Raw genomic sequence first — 17,451 nt, 5'->3', positions numbered from 1 at the left:
CTGCTGAACTCATTTATTATTTGGGATAAGGTTTTATAGATTTCTTGGGTTTTTTGTGCATAAGATCATTTTATTTGTGTGTAGTGATAGTTTTATTTCTTTTCCAAACTGGATGCCTTTAATCTCTCTTTCCTGCCTAATTTCCCTGCCTAAGGTCACAACTAAGATGATATGGTTAACATCCTCTTCTTGCTTGTGACATTAGAAGTGAAATATTCAGTCTTTGACTATTAAATTTGAAGTTGCCTTGTGGTTTCTATTGATGGCTTTACCAGGTTAAGAAGTTTCATTCTATTCCTAGTTTATTGAGTATTTTTATCATGAAGAGATGGTGGATTTTGTCAAATGACTTTTCTGTATCTCTTGATATAATCCTGTGCTTTTTGTTTTTTTTTCTATTGGCAGGACATATTACATTCATTAATTTTCAAATGTTAAATCAACCTTGCATTCCTAGCACAAGTCCCACTATATCATAACCTTTTACAAGTCTGACTTGGTTTGTTAATATTTTGATGAGGATTATTAATAAGATATGTTGGTCTGTAGTGTTATTTCCTTGTGATGTCCTTGTTTGGTTTCAGTGCCAGAATGATACTGGCTCGTAGAGTATATTGGAAATATTTATCCTCTTTTTATGGAAAAGTTTTTGAAGAATTGGTATTAATCTTTTAATGCTTGGTATAGTTCAGTGATTAAGCCACTGAACCTGGTTTATTCTTTGTGAGTAGCTGTTGGATTGCTGGTTTAATATCTTGTTATAGATCTATTCAGATTGTCCATTTATTCTTGAGCAATTTATGTAGTTTGTGTCTTTCTAGAAATTTGTCCACTTCATCTAAGTTACATCATTGGCATACAATTGTTCATAGTATCCCATCTGTAATTTCTGTAAGGTCAGTAGTAATAGCCCTCTTTTATTTCTGATTCTAGTAGTTTGAGTCTTCTCTTTTATTCTTGGACAATACAACTAGTTTGTCAATTTTGTTAATCTTTCCAAAGAACCAGACTTTGGTCTCATTGATTTTCTCTATTGTTTATCTATTCTCTATTTCATTGATTTCTGTTCTAGTCTTTTCTTTTTTGCACTTGCTTTAGATTTAGTTTAATTTTCTTTTTCCAGTGTCTTAAGATGAGAATTTAGAATGTTGATTTTATATCTTCTTTTGTCTTAATATCACCATTCATAGTTATGAATTTTCCTCTAAGCACTTAGCAGCATCCCACAATTTTTGATAAGTTGTTTCTTCATTTCAATTTGTCTCAGAATGTTTTTCTAATTAACCTTTTGATTTCTTCTTTGACTCCTTAGTCATTTAGGAGTTGTTGTTGTTTTCAAATAATTATTTTATTTAACTTTATTTATTTATTTATTTTTAATTTGATCAGAGAGGGACAGAGCAAGAGAGAGAGGGAAAGTGAGAAAGTAAGCCACCACATCCAGGATTCGAACCACAGTTGGCCATGTGGGAGTCCAGTGCCCCCACCACACCACCTGCCAGCCCCAGGAGTTTGTTTTTAATTTCTATATATTTGAGGACCAGCAGATGGCATAATGTTTACATCGCTGGACTCCCACATAATCAAGTATAGTTTGAGTCCCAGATCCAGAGGCTTAAAACTCAATGCCAGGCACATGTGTGTGCGTCCCCAAGATCCTGAGAGGAGAATGGAGGAGAAGGGATTGAGGATAGCCATCCCTCCTAGGGGTGATTTCTCACTTTCTGTCCCTCTGTCTCTCTAGCGAATGGACATACCCTATAGCAAAAAGCTCTCAAAAAAAGAAAAAAATTTTCCATATATTTGCTATTTCCCAAATTTCTTTACATGATACTGATTTCTAAAATAAACATGTTTATTTCACTGGGTTTGGAGAACATAGTTTGTATTATTTATATCCTCCTAAATTTATTGAGGTTTGTTTAATGGCTATCATATGGTCTATCTTGGAAATTTTTCCGTGTGCACTAGAAAAGAATGTATTATCTTGCTGTTGCTAGGCACAGTGTTCTATACACGCCTATTATGCTTATTTGCTTTATTTTGTTATTCAAGTCTTCTATTTCCTTGATCTTTTGTCTAATTGTTCTGTCTGCTTTTATGAACATCTTACTATCTATAAGTGGAAAATTGAAGGCTCTGTTATTGTGAATTACCTATTTCTCTCTTCAGTTCTGTTAGTTTTCCCTTCGGGTATTTTATTAGATGCATATGTTCTGCTCTTAGGTATATATGTTTATAATTTTATATATCCCAGATAGAGTGACACTTTATCATTATAGAATATCCCTTTTAGTTTTTTTTTATTTTATACAGGGAGCATGCACTCACCAGAAAGAGACAGAGACAGAGAGAGAAAGAGGGCAGAAATCACTCCCCACAAGGATATGGCCATGACATAATCCCCTCTCCTCCTTCTCCTCTCAGGATTTTGGACATGTGTGCACATGCGCCCTGCATGATTTCTAAGCCACCAGGTCCAGGTCTCAAACTGCACAATCAGTCATATGGGATCCAGTTGCCTTAAACACCATGCCACCAGTTGGACCTCCTGTTTTATTTCTAATAACATTGTCTTAAAGTCTATTTTGTTTTTGGTATAACCACTCCAGCTTTCTTGCAGCTGCCCTTTGTATAATATATCTTTTTCCATATTTTACTTTCAATCTATGTGTATCTTTGAATGTGAAGTGTATCTTCTATAAAAACATATATTGAAAGTTTTTATACAGTCTTAATATTTATGCCTTTTGATTGATAATTTAATATTTAATTTACTCATCTTTAACACTATTATTAATATAGTGATATTTACACCTGCTATATGACTTTTGTTTTTTATGTGTCTCGTATCTTTTTTGTTTCTCTACTTTTTTCTTTTTTGTTTACTTTTGTATTGAGTGCTTTCTAATAAAGTATTAAATATCCTTAGTGATTTCTCTGTGGGACCAGTAGATGGCATAATGGTTACATCGCTGGATCCCACATAGTCAACCGCAGTTTGAGTCCTGGACTCGGCGCCTTAAAACTCACACTGGACGCGTGTGTGCATGCCCAGAATTCCGAGAGGAGAAAGGAGGCGAAGGGATTGCAGTGTGACTGTCCTGCCTGGGAGACGATTTTTCTCTTTCTGTTTCTCTGTCTCTCTCTGTCTCTAGCAAGCGCACATGCCCTATAGCAAAAATCTCTCTAAAAACAAACAAACAAACAAAAACAAAGATTTCTCTTATTTTGTTAGTGGTTACTCTAAGGCTTACTATATATATCTTAACTATCAGAATCAGCTTTAGATGTATGCTAACATAAGTCAGATACAGAAAACTTACTTATATAGGTTTATTCCCTTTCCTCATTTTCAATGTATTGTTGTTATAGATAGTTGTAGTCATTTCCGTGTTGCTGACAGAAATACCCTAGACTGGGTGACTTGTAAAGAATAGAGGTTTATTTAGCTCACAATTCTGGTGGCTAGAAAGTACAGAGTATGGACCTGGCATCTGACTGGCCTTTAGTGCTAAGTCACAACATGGCTGAGAGAAGCAGGAAGATTATCAACCACATGCAGAGATAGAGACAGCAAGGGAGAAAGAGGAAATAGATTTTTTTCACTTCCTTTATTTGTCCCTCCCTTGCTCCTAGCCAAATGAATGGTGCTCACCCACATTAAAGGTAGGACTTCCTCTCTGAGTCCACTGACTCACATGCCAGTCTTATCTGACAAGGTGCCTGCCCATATTGAAGGCAAATTTTCCTATTAAATGTCTCACCACCTCTCAATGCCATTACATTAGAGATCAAATTATAACACATGAACCCTTGGGGAACAAACCCTTATCTGAACTATAGCAATAGCACATCTAGAAATGCTAAAAATTCAATAATCCTTGGCTCTAATGCTCACTTTATGTAACTTTATATCTCTTTAAAAAGTTGAGAAAGAAAAGAGGCAAGTGTTTTTAGTTTTTGTTATAGTAATCTCATTATTTCTGGTTCTCTTTTGTTCCTGAGGATTTGAGTTACCATCTCGTGTCCCGACCTGGGGGACAGTCAAACAGGTTCCCTGGGGGAGGGAGTGAGAGATGGGACAAACACACGCACACACAATACGAGGTGCTGATCAAGTCTTCTTCTTCTTCCTCTTCCGTTTATTGAGGAAAAATGGCCAGTTATATACAGCTTGTGGGCACTGATTGGTTGCCCAAAATGCAAATGAGATAGAACAGCATGAACCAATCATTGGTGTGGGTAGATCTCTCCCGTTGCCTAGAAACTCAACCACTTCCAGGGAGAACAGTTGGTCACATGATTTCTGAGAAACGGTTTGCTCAGTGAGGAAGTGAAGCCTAATGGTTTCCAAGATGGTGGATAGCTCAAGATGGCGGATAGCTCGAGATGGCTTCCATATGCAGTGCCCGCCACAATCTAGAATCGTTTGTCCCAGCATAGTCTTTCTTCCACTCACTTCCTTTGTGCTTTTTTTTTTTTGGCAAATATATTTCATTTCAATATGTTACAGGCTTAACAGTACATTTTATACAAGTGGTTCTATACTATTGTCTTTTACATCTGTTAAGAAAAAGAAGTATGTGCTTATATTGTCTTCTTTTAAAGAATTATTCATTTAATTTTATTTATTCATTCATTTAGTTTAATTTGACCAGAGAGAGACACAGAGAGTGAGAGTATGCGAGAGAGAGACAGAGAGAGAGAGAGGAAAAAAAAAAAAAAAACAAGCTACCAGGTCTGGGACTCAAACTATGGTCAGCCATGTGGGAGTGTCCAGGGCCTTAACCACCACACCAACTGCTGGTCCCCATGCTTATACTGTCTTTTATGACTGCATAATTGCCTTTTCTAGTTTCTTTGATTTTGTGTCTGTTTGAATTTGAATCACTGCCCTGAGTTACTTGCTTTCAGCTTGAAAAGCTCTCTCTACTATATTTTTATCAGGCAGGTCTGTGAGCAACAAATTATCTCAGTTTTTATTTCTATGGAATTTTTTTTTTTCGATTTTGAAAGATAACTGTTCTGGGGACCAGCAGTTAGCATAATGGCTATGTTGCTGGACTCCCACGTAGTCGACCACGGTTTGCGTCCCGGACCCGGTGGCTTAAAACTCAGGCCAGGCACATGTGCGTGCGTGCCCAAGATCCCGAGAAGAGAATGGAGGAGAAGGGATTGCAGCGTGGCCATCCCCCCTGGGGGGTGATTTCTCACTTTCTGTCTCTCTGTCTCTGTCTTTCTGGCGAGCACATGCACCCTATAGCAAAAACCTCTAAAAAAAAAAAAAAAGATAACTGTTCTGGGTATAAGATTCTTGTATGACAATTTTTCCACCTTTGGGCACTTTAAAAATGTATCCCACTGCCTTCTGTCTCCATAGTTTCTGATGAAAAATCACAGTTAATCTTGTTGGGGTTCCCTTGTAAATTACAGGTTTTTTCCCTCTTTTTATTTTCAAGCTATTTCAACTCATATTTTGTTTTCAGCACTTTTATTATAATGTATCTATATACCTATTTGTGTTTATATTATGAAAGCAAGTACTTTGGCTTTTTTTCCCTTTCATAAATGAACAGTTTGTATGCCCAGTGAATAGTGAATCAAATAGAACCAAATTACTAGGGGACCCATTGGCTCTGTTGGGTATAGCTCTGTCATTCTGTATGAAGGGAGGAGAGTTGTAGCCTCTAAATAAGATGGTTCATCTCTCTTATTTACTACTCACTGTTTCCAGAGACTCAGTGAAGACTGGGATTCTGAGCTCTTCTCTATTCCAGGGAAGGGAGGCAAAAGTAGATTGAAATAAGGATCCCAAATGTAATTTTCTTTCTGGACATAGGTTCAAGAAAACCAGGCATTTTTGGGAGAGAGAAAAAACTGGGCCTGAGTACCTACAAACAGAGTCAACCAACCTTCTAGCCTGCTCTCCAAGGAGGCAGTGATTTTTCATCCCAGCTGGATATGCAGAGAAATCTAACTTTTCTTCTAATGCCCTTGGGGTTAGACCAGGGCAGATGAGTATAAATGAAAAAAGGTTCCACCTCTTTCCTCCCAGTGGCCAGAGGGAGGATGATCATTTCAGTCCTGGGACCTTTGTGTTCTCCTCTGTCCCCCAGGGCATGCTACAATCTACTTGCTCATATGTGAATCCAAGTAAGAGATCTGTCAGGTGAGATTTGAGCAGGTGGGGCTTCTAGGAATATAAACAGCAGGTACCAGGAAAGTAAATTTCTGCTTTGTCCTTAAACTCTATCCTAGCCATGAAGGTGACTTTGGCTTTCCTGCTGCTCTCACTGGGACTCTTCCCCTCTGGTGAGTGTCCTCTATTGTCAGACATTCCCTGGAACTAAATAAGTGTCACTGCAGGATAAAAAAACTGAGTGTTTCACCTCCATAAAAAAGGTATTAGGTCAATTGTTGGCTTGAAAGAAATCAATCTAAGCTTTTCTCTATTCAGCTCATCAGTTTTAGACATAGAATTTCTCATATCCAATTATATTGCTTACAAATTTTGGAGACACCTTGACTATATTTGTCTTAATACTTATAAGAAAAATAATGTCAAAAAAAAAGAAAAAGAATGTCTAACATTCATTTAAGAAGATGGAAGTATATCAAATTTGTGTGATTAAAAACACAGTATTGGGGGGCTGGCAGGTGGCATGGTGGTTAAAGGCACTGGATTCCCACATGGCCGACCAAGGTTCGGTCCTGGATCTGGCAGCTTACTTTCTCATTTTCCCTCTCTCTCACTCACTTTATCCCTCTCTGGTCAAATTTAAATGAAGTCAAATAAAATAGTTCTTTAAAAAAAAAAAAAAGAGTATTGGGCCATCAGATGATGTAGTGGTTATGTCACTAGACTCCCACGTGGCCAACTGCAGTTCAAGTCCCACACTTGGTGGCTTGAAATTCACATTGGGCGTGTGCATGTGTGTATGCCCAAGATCCCAGGAGGAGAATGGAGAAGAAGGGATTGCAGCATGGCCATCCCCCCTGGGGATTTTTATTTATTTAAAAATAATAATGATGGCTAGTATTAGCCATCACAACAGATGTATTAGTTCTCTGTGCTGCTGTGAGAAATTACCCCAGATATAGTGGTTTAAAACAACACAAATGTATTATCTTATACCTCTGCCGATTGAAAATTTGACTTTGACATGGATTCACTGGGCCGAGATCAAGGTGATGTCAGATCCATTCCTTTCAGAAAGATCTAGGGAAGAATATGTTTCCTTGTCCTTTCTCAGTTTCCATAGACCACATCCTTTCCTTGGTTCACAAGCTCTTCCTCCGTCTTCAAAGCAAGAGGCAATGTCGGCTGAGTCCTTCTCATGCTATCGCCTCTCTGGTTCTCCCTTTCAATTTCCTCTTCCACCTTCAAAGATCATTGTGATTACATAGGCTCCACCAGCATAATCCACAATCATCTCCCTGTTTTAAGGTCAGTTGTCTAGACAGCCTTACATTTCTGACTTTAATGTGCAACTATCATCTCCTTTTAGCACTTAACCTAATATATGTACAGGTTCTGGGGATCAAGACAAGGATATCTTTGGGTGGTCTTTATCCTACTGAACATAATAAGTATTAAACATTATAGCTTTATAAATATGTGTAAATGTATAAAGTTCTTCTATATTAATTATGTAATGTAACGCTCATACTGTACCTAGAAGGAAGCCATGATTACATCTCTGAATCATGTGAGGAAGTTGAGTGAGGAGAAGTAAAGGTAAAGACCGTAGAGCAGGTTTATGGAAAAGTCAAGGTTACAATGCAGGCTTCTGACCCTTGGACAGGGACACCTCTGCCAGACGGTAGATACATTCCTAGCTAACATTGCTAGCTAGGATAGGTTTGCCTCTGAGTCCCAGGCCTGGCACAGGTTGCATTTGCAGTGACACCGTGTGCATCAGGCTCCACTGCCCTAGCTGCTGTCCCCCAGTATGATGTTATTTCTTCCCAGAAAGATACCTGTAGAGGAATGTGGGGTAACCTCCAGCGTCCTGATGTCACAGGCCAAGCTAGCAGTGACCATGAAGGGGGTGTCTATAACTTCTACCCAGAAGGCTTGGTGATAACACATAGGACAGAAAATGTAAAATGCATATTATTAAAAAAATGCATGGATTTCAAATTTTTTGCACCAAAATAAACTTGTACTTTTTAAGGTATTATCAATGTTTTAACCTATGTGTCTTCTCCTAAAGTTCATTTATTTATTCTATGAGAGTGAGAGCAGAGAAAGATCAAGAAAGGCAATCACCCTCAGTGAGGTCTCACACCACTATCTACACCCCGTGCCTTCCCTGTGAGTGAGTGAGGATCATGGGCTTGGGCACCAATTGCATATAGATTGATCAGGGAACTGAACCTATGATTTTCTTTTTTCTTGGAGAGGTTTTTGCTATAGGGCATGTGTGCTCTCCAGAAAGGCAGAGAGAGACAGAGAGACAGAAAGAAAGAAATCACCCTCCAGGGGAGATGGCCACACCGCAATCCCTTCTCCTCCATTCTCCTCTTGGAATCTTGGGCATGCACACACATGCACCTGGCATGAGTTTAAGCTACCAGATCCAGGACTCAAACTGCGGTTGACTACATGGGAGTCCAGTGACATAGCCATTATGCCAACTGCTGGTCCCAAACCTATGATTTTCTATACAGATTTAATTCTATTTTTACATGAACTATTCAAAATACCCTTGTGTATTCTCAGAAGGCTCAGTACAAGGACTTGGCGCTACATAACTAGATTTCTCTTTAAGTTTTTGGACATAAAGAATGTATAGACAAAGGTGTTTCAGGGTCAGCAGGTGGCATGGTGGTTAAAGGTGCTAGACTCCCACATGGCAGACCATGGTTCAAGTCCTGGACCTGGTGGCTTGCTTTCTCACTTTCCCTCTCTCTGTCTGATCAAACTGGAAAATAAAAATAATTATAAATAAAGCTAAATAAAATAATTCTTTTTTAAAAAAAAAGAAGAATGTGTTTCCCAAATAAAATTAAAAATAGCAAGTTGGGGTATTAAAAAACGTTTGCATTTTCTGTTTTTCCATCCATATATGCACACTTATGTCCAGTCATATGTAAATATAAATCTCGTGGTTCTAAAGTGTGATCATACTGTGAGCATGCTAATTTGTTACCTGACTTTCTTATTTGACAGTGAATTGTAAACATCTCTCTGGATTCCAGAGTACTTTTCTACAATGGAAACAATAATGACATATCTAATTCTTTCTTCCAGCACTTGCTTACAAAGACATAAACAAGGATCTCAATACCTTCTTTGATACTTGTATTTCTAACTTCCTGAAGAACTCCACTTCTATTGAAAACTCTCTTCCACTCAAAGTATTCTTGGAGAGGTTCAAAGCACAAGTGGTTGCCCTGCCCGCTGAGCAGATAAAGGCCATAGTCACCCTGCTGGTGAGTCCCTCTGGGCCCCTCACAGAGGTATCTTTAGTTGGCTCTGTAATGGGGTGACCATGATGTGGGAACCGTGACGTCTCTGCACATTGATAGCACACATCCAGGGCTATAGATGCACAAACGAAACACGAGATTTTTCATATGATGACACAAATCCCAACCCAAAGGTCTCTGGAACTCCAAAGGTCCTACATACATGGGCTCACTCAGCAAAAAAGAGACAGACACCCCTGTTTTGGTACCTTTTCCATCTTTGGTCTTTCCCTGACACATTCTTGCTCATATCCACCACGCCCACAGCCTCACCCCTAAAAATGTCTTCCACCTTCCTTCTGCACTGATTCCTTATGACTGAAGGAAGCCCCAGCTCTTTGTTTCTACTGCTGCTTGTCTTCCTGCCACATCTGTGCCTCTTACACCATCAGAGATATCTGTTGTCTACAAGGGCCTGTAGAGGGCGCTGGTTGCAAGCAATGCCTGAGACCAGACCTTGAGAGTGTCCCTGTAACCCTGAGCCTCTCTCCCCAGTGCACTACAATGAGAACATCAGAATTCACGCCATGGGGTGAATGTGCTGACTGAGCAGCACTGTGCTCCACACATGGGAGGTGTTCTGTACATAGTGATGTCCCCAACAGAGCGTAAAACGACCCGCATGACTGCCCTTGTGTCCTCATTGCTAGCCTGGTAAGAACTTACTGGTATGTTTTGTTCTCTCCCTGAATTATTTTTTCCTCTGTGTCTGTTCTAGCAAAACATCAGAAAAGACTGTTAAAGGGCCAGAGGAGTCCTTAGATACGTGGAGCTCCAAGCATGCCCATCCTCCACCTGACCCCACCCCACCACAACTGCTGGGCTTGGTCTGAGTGTGAAACATGCTTCCCCCTCCCCATGGCCAGAAGCCCTGTCTTTACCTCGACCCTGTTCACCAACTCCTAAGTCAAACACCCCCCTCTGGTTGGATACTTTCAATAAAAACATTGCAAATGTCATCATGGTAAAGCTCTTTCCTGCTGTGGTGAGTGGGAACTGGAGCTGAGGGTAGAGAAGGGCAAAGTTCTCTTTGGCTAAGATGAGAACAAAAACAGGATCCTAACCTGTTTCCTGGCTTTAAATTTTAAGCAAAGCTCTCTTAGAATTTTTTATTATTATTATCTTGATTTATTAAAGCTAAAACTGCTTTTCTTGAAATTAAAAAAATATATTAAAACATATCTATTTAATGACCACAGTAAGCTGCATAGCATCAGCTAGGTGCTACTTCATAGTACATTCATTCTACTCAGAGTTTCAAGCCTCAAGTCAGACATGTGTTCACAGATATGAATATATATATAAACTGAACTTGCTATTGAAAGTTGTTAGATTAATTAAGATATTTTGTGAATCAATAAAATGTGGGGGGAAAGGAATGGAAAGTAACTGCAGACACCAGAGACAGTGTGGGAGGAGGATGGGAAATGGCAGAGGATGAGAAATAGGGGGAAAAATTTTTTTATATATATATATATGAAACAAGAAATGGAAAATTATTTGTCGGCAATAGCATGTAAGACTAAACCACCATGCAGTGTATTCTGGATGGGAAATCACATTTTGTATGCTGTGATGTTGTTCAGTGAATGAATGTAAAATAGATCAATTAATAAAAAAAGAAGAAAAGTGAGGGGAACATAATGTGATAAGAGTAAGCTGACTCCTCAGCACCCAGAGCTGCCCACCCAAGGAAAGCAATCATTCTGTGTAAAACAGGTCATCCCAAAGAGTAACCTGGTACTTTCCAGAGTACTTAAGGGCAATCTTAGGTGTTCTTGAAGACTTTACTAATGAAATCATCCTCAGGCAATGCTGCCCTGAGCTTCTATCAATTTATCTCTGCATGGGATCAAATTACTCTCATAAAAAGTCATGATACTGATCTCAACAAGTCTTCAGTTTAAAAGAGACACAGATGTACAAACAATTACGTAACAGGACAATATGATCAAGTCAGGAAACTTCTTTTAGGCTGTGTCATCCTGTTTGAGCCCTGTTCAAGAGGCGACAACCACACACAGCTCCGATCTGCTGACCTGGTGCTACCCCCAGCACCATGGGACTTCTGAAGGGCAATGTGTACCTGTTTACAACATCTGAGAGTAAACATGACAGGCTTCCTAAGAAGGGCCTCAGAGTGCTGTTTGGAGAGAGAGCCTCCCCCACATTGCACCCCTTGAGCACCCTGACAATGTCCCTCCAGGACTGACTCCTCACTTAGTCTCTCCAGGCAAAAGCCCAGCCTAACAGGAGAGGGGATCTAACCCCAATGATCACTGTAGACCCACATTTCCGCTCCTCTCCTTTCTTTATTCAAATGGTTACCTTGAAATTTATTTTGTTTTCAGCCTTTTCTTTTTTTTTATTTTATTTTTTTTTTTCAGATTTTCGCCATAGGGCTTGTGCACTTGCCAGAGAGAGGGAAAGCAAGAAATCACTCCTCCCCCTCCCCCGGGAGGATAGCTACACTGCAATCCCTTCTCCATTCTCATGGGATTTGGGGTATGCATGCACATGCACCTGGCATTAAGTTTCAAGCTGCCAGGTCTGGGACTGTAGTCAGTTAAGTGGGAACCCGGCACCTTAACCAAATGCCACTCACTGACCTCAATAAATTTTCAACTTTTCATATTTTAAAAATAAGAGACTTGGGACCATCAGTTAGTGTAATGGCTATGTCACTGAACTCCCATGTGGTCGACCACGGTTCAAGTCCTGGACCTGGTGGCTTAAAACTCACACCGGGCTCATATGCATGCGTGCCCAGGATCCCAGGAGGAGAATCGAGGAGAAGGGATTGCTGTGGGGCCATCCCCCCGGGGGGTGATTTCTCACTTTCTGTCTCTCTGTCTCTCTGTATCTCTCTGGTGAGCACACGTGCCCTGTAGCAAAAAATAAATAAATAAACAAAATAAGAGACTAGATGGAACCTGCATGGGGCATAGTAGTTAAAGCTCTGGTCTCTCACGTGGCTAACTACGGTTCAAATCCTGAACCCAATGGCTTGAAACTCACACTGGATGCATGTGCTTGTGTGCCCAAAATCCCCAGAGGAGAATGGAGGAGAAGAGACTACAGCGTGGCCATCCCCCCTGGGTGTTGATTTCTCACTTTCTGTCTTCCTGTTTCTCCTGTGAGCAGTGTCCTATAGCAAAAATTTCTCTAAAAATTAAATAAGTAAGGAACTAAAGCAGAAACATGTAGGCACCTGGGGTTCTTATTGTTTTAGCATATGCTGTGGAATGAAATTATGTTTTCCCCAAAACTCACATGGTAAAGCTCTAACTCCCCATTGATCGTACCCAAAGATAGGGCTTTTAGGAGATACTAAGGTTAAATGAGATTATAGGATGTCACCCTAACCCATTAGAATCGGTGGCCCTACAAGAAGAGGAGAGAGAAATTCCTCTCTCCACATACACGCAACAAGAAAAGTCCATGTGAGCACTCAGGCAGAAGGCAGCTGTCTGCAAGTATGGAAGAGAGCCCTCACCAGGACTCCACTATGCTGGCACCCTGATCTCAAATTTCTAGTCTCTAGAACTATGCAAAATAATTTCAGTTGTTAAATTACCCAGTCTTGGGACCAGCCGTTAGCGTATGTCACTGGACTCCGACGTGGTCGACCGCGGTTCGAGTCCCAGACTCAGGCCGGGCATGTATGCATGCGTGCCCAAGATCCGGAGAGGAGAATGGAGAAGAAGGGATTGTGGCGTGGCCATCCTCCCTGGGGGGTGATTTCTCGCCTTCTGTCTCTATGTCTCTCTTTGTCTGTCTGGCGAGCACACGCGCCCTATAGCAAAAACCTCTCCAAAAAAAAAAAAAAAAATCACCCAGTCTATGGTATTGTGTTAAGTCAACACAAGCTAACATAGCATGTGTCTATGAGATGATCAGATCTGAAGTTGAAAGTTTTGGTAAGTATTATTGAAAGTCAAGTTTCACCCAAAAGATAATTCTATTAAAGACATGCCCTAAGCAATGGTGTAACCAATAAAAAAGTGACTCCTTTGAAGGCAATACACCTCTACTGACAATTATAACAAAATGACTGAATATCCTTTTCAACATTTAAAGTAGATCGTTTTGGCTAACCAAATAGGAACAGCAGCACATGGCTGAAAGTGAGAATGTTGGGACCAGCAGGTGGCATGGTGGTTAAAGGCACTGCACTCCCACATGGCTGACCGTGGTACAGTCCCAGACCTAGTGACTTGCTTTCTTATTTTCTCTCCCTCTTTCTCTCTGTCCCTCTCTGGTCAAAAATTAAAATAAATAAATAAAGTTAAATAAAATAATTCTAAAAAGAAAAAAATGGGAATATTATATATATTCAAGAGCCCAAGGGACAGCAACAGCATGTTTTCTTTCTCTTTAGGTAGCTTAGGAGAGGCTGTATTGTTTACCAGAAGGTCCATGGTCCATGGAGTCTGATGGGCCTGGATTTGAACATGGCTGCTACTTCTTATATAGTGTGACTTTAGGTAAATTGTTCAAACTCTTCAATTTTTGAATCCAGAACTTTCATAAAAAATGGAAATAATATGTGAGAAGAGCTCAACACCTTTCTTGGCAGAGGTCAGTCAACTGGTTAGACTGACTTTTTTAACAATTGTATAATGATTGCTACCATTTTTATGTTTATCATGTAGATCGTAGTATATGACAATTCTTATCATTGTTGTGCTTTACCAACTTTACAACAACAATCAGAAAAAAGTAAAAACAAGGGAGTCAGCAGGTGGTATGGGGGTTAAGGCACTGGACTCCCACATGGCTGAGCACAGCTCAAGTCCTGGACCTGGCAGCTTGAAAACCACACCAGGTATGTGTACACACGTGCCCCAAATCCCAGCAGTAGAATGGAGGAGAGGGCACTGCAGCATGGCCATCACCCCTGAGGGATGATGTCTACTTCCTCTCTCACTGTCTCTCTGTCTCTCTCTCTGGTGAGCCTTATGACAAAACACCCAAAAAAGTAAAGACAATTGACTATCTACCCTATTCAGTACCAAATTTGACATCGCTTGAAAACCACATTTTTCTGTTATAAATTATAAAAGTATTCGTATAGGCTTCTCAGGCCCTTTTGACCAGGTAAAGTTGTTTCCGCAAGTTCAGCACTTCCCCTCACATTTCTCACGCAAGAACTGCAGTCAGCCCCCTCTGACAGTCTTGCAAAATAAGGCGAGGTCACAGTAGTTTACCAACCCCAGCCTCTTCTCTGCAGCAGTGACCTCCACGGACCCACATAGAGGCTGTGGTCCGTAAGCAGGGTACTGGGAACATAAGGGCAGCACGTGGAGTGTGCCTCCAAGAGTGAGGAGATGGCCAGCCGGTGGCACAGTTGATGGCTAGATGCCACACGGCCAACTGCACAGCTCAAGTCTGGTACCAGGCACCTTGAAAAACATGCCAAGCGTGTGTGCACAAGGGCTCAGAATTCTTTTTTTTTTTTTTTTTTTTGAGAGATTTTCACTGTAGGGCGCATGCACTCACCAGACAGACAGAGAGAGACAGAGACAGAAAGCGAGAAATCACCCCCCAGGGGGGATGGTCACGCCGCAATCCCTTCTCCTCCATTCTCCTCTCGGGATCTTGGGCACGCACGCACACGCACCCGGCGTGAGTTTTTTAAGCCACCAGGTCCGGGACACGAACCGCGGTCGACTATGTGGGAGTCCAACGACATAGCCATTACGCTAACTGCTGGTTCCCCAAGTGCTCAAAATTCTGAACGGAGACGTGGAACCTAAGGGATTGTGGCATGGCCATCCCACCCCAGGGGAGGTGAGTTCTCACTTTCCCTCTCTGTCGCTCTGCAGTGAGTGCACATGCCCTATGGTTTAAAAAAAAAGGTGAATATATATTGGCCATTATTTTTTTAACAATTATTTATTTATTATCATTATTTTTCAGTTTTGACCAGAGAGAGACAGATAGAGCAAATCTCCAGGACCAGGACTCAGCCACATGGGAGTCCAGCACCTTTAACCACCACGTCACCTGCCCCTGTCTATTATTTTTATAATTATAACTGCAGGTACCTTCTTCTCTCATCCTTTCCAGGTAGTCAATGGAGACCACTATACATAGCAAAATGTTTCTCATGGGAACATATGGACTAAATACAAAGGTCTAGAACCACTACATTTGCCAACCCAAATTCTGCCCAACCTCAGGCATCTGGGATAGATGTGGGGTCTTTGAAAAGTTCATAGGAAATATATATTACTTGAAAAGAAACTATACATGTATTTCAACATGTTTTTGCACCAAATAAGCTCGTACTTTAATTTCGTATTTTTCATGAGCTCTTTGAAGTTCGCTTGTACATTTGCTACCCAAACTAGACTGAAAGTATCTGGCAGAAGTATCATACTCCTCTTGTGCTCTCCCCAATGTCCACAGGTCCTGGAGCTGGGCATATGAATAGCATTTGATAAATACTTATAGCTTCATTATGGTTAGTAGTATGCTAGAAAGTAATTGCAGTCTTCCCACTTTAGAAATCAACTCATGGAAATTTATTCCCTGTCTATTCCACTTAACCATTCAGTAAAAAAATACCCCGCTACTTGTAAATTGTAACTCCTAATGATCTTTTTTATTTTTTAGAAGATTTTACTATAAGGCTAAGGTACATGCATTCACTGGAGAGAGAGACAGACAGAAAGCAAGAAAACACCTCCCGGGGGGATGGCCACACCACAATCCCTTCTCCTCCATTCCCCTCTCGGGATCTTGGGCACCCATGCACACGTGCCTTGCGTGAGTTTTAAGCTACCGGATCCAGGACTCGACCAGTGATTGACTACGTGGGAATCTAGTGAAGTAACCACTATGCCATCTGCTGGTCTCAGCTCCTAATTATCTTGATTGATGCTTCCTGTGCACCCTCAGGCTGTTTAACTTCACTTGCTCTTAAGGAGGTAATCACATTATCCAAACCAATTATTCAAATTGTTCTGGAAAGCCTAGAGGGAACCACAAAAACTCTAGGTAATAAACCTTAAAGAAAAACGCAGCAGAAGGACAGGCACTCGGGTGACCTCTGTTTCTATTGTTCTTTCCAATGAGTGACTTGTGACTGCCACATCAAAGACATGGTCACCTTAGCTTTTACATGAGGTCATTTTTTTTTAGACAGAGTTTTGCTACAGGGTGAGTGGAGAGACAGAGAGAGGGATACATCCCCCAGGGGGGATGGTTACACAGCAATGTCTTCTCCATTCTTCTCTCAGGATTTTGAGCATACACACACAAGCTCCCTGCATGAGTTTCTAAGCTGCTAGGTCGGGGCCTCGAACCACAGTCAACCATGGGCGAATCCAGCACTTTAACCACTATGCCACTTGCTGGTCTGTATGTAATGTATTTCTGTCCTTTTTCCATTCAATAGGCAGTTATCGGATGTCCCCTGTGGGCCAGGACCTATGTGGGACTCAGCATATAATGATCCATAGAATAGATAAGGCCTTGTCCTCCTGGAGCTCACAGTGTGTTCACAGCCTCTGTGTTTGTGGGTGTATGTGTCCTTCAAAGATGGGCCCATTAACCCCAGGGTTAGGACTCAGTGATATTCCCTATGACAACTTCTAGAGAGGCATCTCCTTGAAGACAGGGACCAGGCCAGGTCTGTGGAATAGTGTGCACTATCCATCATGTGGACAACCATTCCCTGCAACCCAAAGCCTCCAACCTGGGAGAGAAGATGCTGGCCAAAAAGCAAGATGTACACCAGCACACAGAAGGAAACCTGGTTCAAGTCCTGAATCCAGTGGCTTGAAAATCACCACAAATAAATAAATAAAACTTTCAGAGAAATTTTTGCTATAAGGACTATGCACACACCAGAGGGACAAAGAGAGAGAAAGAGAGACAGAAAGCAAGAAATCACATGCCCCCTTCCAACCCTAGGCAGATGGCCATGCCACAATCCCTTCTCTATTCTCCTCTTGAGATTTTGGG

At 41.0% G+C, this 17,451-nt stretch overlaps 1 long non-coding RNA gene across 2 annotated transcripts in view; it reads right to left on the bottom strand.

Moving 5' to 3' along the window:
* LOC102503003 (uncharacterized) overlaps window positions 1-17,451 on the bottom strand; it is an 89,973-nt gene that overhangs the window by 62,196 nt on the left and 10,326 nt on the right. The gene's annotated exons all lie outside the window — the stretch shown is intronic.

Source organism: Tupaia chinensis, unplaced genomic scaffold (genome assembly GCF_000334495.1).
Source record: "Tupaia chinensis unplaced genomic scaffold, TupChi_1.0 Scaffold000502_1, whole genome shotgun sequence".
Lineage (NCBI taxonomy): Eukaryota > Metazoa > Chordata > Mammalia > Scandentia > Tupaiidae > Tupaia > Tupaia belangeri.
The sequence above is the reverse complement of the archived record's forward strand: the minus strand, read 5'-3'. Positions and strand labels throughout refer to the sequence as shown.